Source organism: Hyperolius riggenbachi, chromosome 10, assembly GCF_040937935.1.
Source record: "Hyperolius riggenbachi isolate aHypRig1 chromosome 10, aHypRig1.pri, whole genome shotgun sequence".
Lineage (NCBI taxonomy): Eukaryota > Metazoa > Chordata > Amphibia > Anura > Hyperoliidae > Hyperolius > Hyperolius riggenbachi.
Window position 1 is genome coordinate 118,388,975 of NC_090655.1, and position 5,392 is coordinate 118,394,366.

The 5,392-nt window shown below is 45.0% G+C and overlaps 1 long non-coding RNA gene across 1 annotated transcript; it reads left to right on the plus strand.

Moving 5' to 3' along the window:
- Positions 1-2,803: 2,803 nt before the first annotated feature.
- LOC137535903 (uncharacterized) lies at positions 2,804-5,185 on the plus strand. Its single transcript, XR_011024479.1, has 2 exons — positions 2,804-2,914; positions 4,929-5,185. It is a non-coding gene; the product is annotated as an uncharacterized lncRNA (long non-coding RNA).
- Positions 5,186-5,392: the final 207 nt, after the last annotated feature.

The window sequence follows — 5,392 nt, forward strand, 5'->3', positions numbered from 1 at the left end:
TACAAGTGTATACACAAACAGTAGTACGTAAAGCGTAGTCAGGATCAGGCCGTATTCGTACAAAAAGTCAGAGGTATCGAGGTACAGAGTAGCAATAAACAGGCAGGGTCATACACATAAGTCAGATGTCAGTCGTATTGTAAGGATCAGGCAATAACAAAGTCAGGGACAGGCCGAGTCAAACACGTGTATCAGATGGCAGTGGTACAGAAGGACAAGACAAGAGCAAGGTCAAGAGGCAGGCAAGAGGTCGGTACACAGATAAATAAACAATAAGATGTTACTTTAAGATATTATGATAATATCCTCTATAATAAGAGACAAGTGTCCATGCTGCAGACACCTGTCTCTGTGTAGCATTGTCCATGCTGCAAGGCAGTGCGCATGTGCGCAGCACAGACCCAGAGACAGGAGGCCGGGGACAGGGCCAGGGAGTGGAGTGGGTGGCGTGTGAGCGGGCGGCATGTGAGCAGCCGGATGTGCAGCAGGTGAGCGGGCAGCGGTCACGTGCGGCGGCGGGTGAGTGGGCGCGGCGGGTGGCGGGCACGCGCGCGCCCAGGAAAGCAGACCTGTAGCCCGTTTTTAAACGGGCTTAGGTCTACTAGTATAATATAATTACAAAAAGCAAGACTGACTAACTAGAGTACATATATATTGTGCGTCAACACAATATATTAATGTAGCTTTTGAAACTCACTGACTAGGCCAAGAACCAGCGAACTGATTAGTATCAAGGCCAATGAGCAACTGAATACTCTGGCCTTAAATACCCAGGAGGCAGAGCACAAGCCCAGCCCCCAGAAATGACAGCACATCCTGCAAAAAGGTGTCAGCTGATGACATCACCGCTGACACCCCATCAGACACGCCTCCTCAGCCTATAAAGACAGCTCTGAGTTGCACGCGTCCTGCCAGAACCAACACGCCGACCCACATCTATAGGGGAGCCGGGGATGCCATCATTCTGATACACGTCTACAGGGAAGCCGGGAATGCCGTTGATCAAAGAGGAAGAGGAAGCTTCCTCCAGCTGCTCCAAACTATCAGAGCAGCTTGCAGAGACCACACCAGGTAAGTTTGTCACAGCTTTTCTATAACAAACACATATAAATGTCATTATATAAGTCAGGTGATTCCTCTTATGAGCCACACCTCTTGCGAGTGAACGGGGGGCCTGAAGCGGACGGCGAAGGAGTAAGCAGTCTGGAGGGGGCTAGAGTAAGCCCCAGGTATGTATGTTTTTATGCTGTAGCCCCATCTCAGGTTCCTTTTAATCAGCTGTGGGCCCCTCATATACCAAAATTGAGCAGTTGGGCTGCTCAGGTGCCAAAATTAAACTAAAGGGCTACCCAAATGCCAGAGTGAAGTAGCCATGTGCCTCCAGATAAAACCATTAAAGGATACCCGAGGTGAAAATAAACTATTGAAATAAACAATTGTATCTATCCTCCTTCTCCTAAAAATGACTTTTTAAGATATTCCAGTTTTATTTTATATTTAAATCTACTTTTTAAGTTTTTACTGTTTTATTGTTTTTGCTCAATGACATATTAATTGAAGTATGCCAGAGCTAAAATCCTATGAACTATTGGACTTTTTTTTATCTCTTTCCTGCTCTCAGAAGCCATTTTCTGCTAGGAAAGTGTTTTATAGTTGTAATTTCTTATCAGTGAGGGTCACACTGTAGTCTGACCCAGACAGGAACTGCTACCTACATACCTGATGTTTAACTCTTTCAAGCAGAGAAATAAAAAAAAGGACACAGTATAGTTATTTGTGTGCTAGGCACTTTACATACACATGTCTATCTCATCATGTCACATGTCACCTTGGGTATCCTTTAAGTAGTCATATTCCCCCTAGATACAAAAATAAAGTAGCCATGTAAGACTCCCAGCCCCAGATAACAGTATTAAGTAGCCATGTGAGCCCCAAGATAGCAGTGTTAAGAAGCCATGTATGCCTCCCCTAGATTGCAGTATTGGGTAGCCAGATGTGTCCCCCAGCGAGTAGTATTAGGAAGTCCTCTGATTCCCCCAAATAGTAGTATGAGGCAGCAAGATCTGCCCCCTACTTAGGAGTTTAAAATATTCCTGTGAGCACCCCAGATAACTACATACAGACATAAGATATTTGTCACCCGAAACAATAAATCCTGATTATTTCCTGTGGCAGTTTAGAAATTATCAATGTATAAATGTTGTTGTTTAGCTATTGCTTAATGGGGACACACTATAGGGACCTACAGTTAGGCACAGCAATGGCATTGGTCAAGAAAGCCCCAGCTCGGACGGTCAGATAACATAACATAAGATATGCTGAATCTTCACAGCAGAAAAAAAAAAAAAGAAATAAAACAAAAACAACTAAAAAAAAACAAAAAAAAAACCGGAGCAGTGATTGCCTTCCATTGTTTTCCTTTATAGCATATGGATTTCTCAAACAGCAAAGATGAACATTTATTATCAGCGGCGTTCCTACGCCTGACAAATACAGTAAAAAAAAAAATCAAAAAACTGAAAAGAAGATATGACAGCCTGTCATATTGAAAAGCAGCTGTAGTAATAATAACAGTTTTTAAAGTCTTTACTTTTTAAATTGTATGTACCAAGTAGCAATATTGTCAGTTCTCTCATTCTCCTGCAGCTCAGTAGAAAAGTAGAAAACATATGAAAACTGAGAGACCGTGGTCCCCATTTCTAGGGCTAGAAAACACTGGACAGCTCAATAATTCCTGTTGGTCTGTTTCCAACCATTGTGTAGTCCCAGTGGTATGCTTTTGTCAGGGATCCTATCAGGATAGAGGCAGTTGTCCACACCAGCAGCAGCGTTGGACCCAAGTGGTGGTGGTGATGCAGAATAAGGTAGAAGGTGACAGAAGAAGGCAGAAGGTAAAGGTGATAAAAGACAAAAGGTAAGAAGTGTGATAACGTATAATAGCATCCGCATATGATTTGCCTGGAAAAGTGGTTCATGCCCTGAGTTTAGGTTCCAGTGCTCCGATGATCGCAACAGACTCCAAATGGAACGGGCCTGTGTGCACATGTGTGACGCATCCTATGTTTAAAGAGACTGTTACAAAATGTTTTAGCCTTAGTTCTTCTATCCTATAAGTTCCTTTGCCTGTTCTAATGTGCTCTGGCTTACTGCAGCCTTTCCTAATTGCACAGTGGCTGTGTTATCTCTGTTATATGATCTAATCTGTTTTCTTCTGTCGGCTCTGTCGGGTTAAGGCTGGAATGTGTGGAATGTGCAGGGCTGCTTGTGATTGGATAGAAGTGATACACACCCTCTGCAGGCCCCCTGCAGGCTCTGTATGAATCACACACTCTGCTTATGTGAGCCTATCACAAGCTGGTTAGTTTGTTTGTAAACACTGCCTAAAACTGTTAATTACAAGCCAGGATTGCAGCAGAGAGTGGCAGAAACAGCACAGAGGGGCCCAGGAGAACATAATGAATAGAATGGTATGCTTTTTGCTGTAAAAAATTTAGAGTACAGATTATCTTTAATATAGGATAAATTAAAAGTCCTGAGAATCAGACCGTTTTCTGGTCTAGCGTGAACCAGCCCAAAAGGGCATCTTTCTGTTGTGCCGATATGCGGCAGTGTGATACGAAGCCATAAATTGCTGTGAACCAAGGACACATCCAAACCCCTCTTGCCATAACATGCATGGCTATGGGGAATGGAATGCATGGCACATTTTTTTTTTTTTTGCTAAATGCCGTCCATGTTTTCCCATGTGAATCGAATGGCAGCCTATTGCTTTCAATAGGCTGCGATTCCCTGTCCGAATTCGTATACGGGGAAATGGATAGGGAATCCCAGCAGAGAAAACAGGCCATTACACTATTGGATATTATGGGACTTATTTCAAGACTCACTTAAAAACAACTGATGCAAAACTGAAACAGCTGCTTAAAACAGCAAACCAGAATACTTATGACATTTATTAGCTGAAATCCAACTGGTTAATTGCTACATTTCCTCCCTCACCTTGGGCTCTCCCCTCAGAGCTTTCCCTCCAGCATAGGTGGCAGCAGCGGCGGGCAGGAACACAGGCATACCTCCATGTGTTCCACCGTGGAGGTCCTGATAAACAGGAAGTAGCGTCAGATGCTTAGAGAGCGGACCTCTGCAGTGGAACGCATGGAGGTATGCCTGTGTTCCTGCCCGCCGCTGCTGCCACCTATTACTGCTGGAGAGAGAACACTGAGGGGAGAGCCCGAGCTGAGGGAGGGGAGAGTGGCCCCCCTCCCCGGCGATGTAGGTGGCCAATGCTCACCCCTCATGCTGCGACCCCTACTGCCCACCAAAACGGCCCTGGGTGGGCCTTAGAAGGGCACCGAGCCCCCCGAGGGTCTTTTGCCGCCTTTTTAAGAATTCAATAAACTGCGCCTGGGGCAAGATACCCGCTTGCCCCAATCCCCCCCCCCCCCCCCCCCCAGATCCGTCCCTGGGTCCAGGGGCAGCAGCCTCTATTGTTACACCACTGGCTTTAATTCTACAAGCTCTATATTGTGGCCTGATCTTGCATAATCTTCACAGTCCAGATGAACAGTGCTGCCACATAGTTTAGCTGACAGCTTTTGCAGACTGACTTCAGGAAGGTAAAAGTCTACTGATTGCAATAAATGTACTGTTATTCTATATCTGCAAAATAGGCTTGGCAGTCTCTCCTTCACTCACTCTAGTCTTGTTCCCTGGCAGAGGACTGAATGAGGACTCTTGCTTCAGACAAGCTGGGACTTTCATACCATGAGCCAAAACCACCACGTACTGCAACTGTCCCTAGCCCTGTCACATCAAAGTGCTCAGGCTATGACTAGTGTTTCCTTTTGTTATGTGTCTGTGTTTTCATAACATTATGTACAGTATTCGCTTTCCTTCTCATCTGTTTTTTTTCTCTGTTCCGTAATCTGCAGTTTGAACACACTTGAAGGCTATGGCTTTTGCAGACACTCCTCCACATACTCCCGGTTCTCTCATGAAGCAAGGTGAAACATTTGCATCAGGCGCAGAGATTTCAGGGTCAACATTTTTGTACTGTGTGCATTTTCCTGAGGAGGAATGGAGTGGCTGAGGGTGAGCAGTTTGTTTGTCACTGACTCACAGTCAGCCAGTGTGCTATTGTGTTGAGCTGCAGCATGTCATATGAGAACATTAAATGAAGCAGAGTAAATTGTTGGTGCTGTGTGATCATTCCAAATGGGGGGGGGGGGGGCATCCTTACAAGCAGTCTAGAACTGTCCCTGATGACAGGAGTAGACAACTAGCGCATCCTGCTAAGTAGAAATAGTTTATCACTACAAGATGTGAATGTGGTGTGTCTGTGGATATTCCCAAACTCAGTACTGTGCATTGATTCGCAAAGCTTCTGTCTTGAATT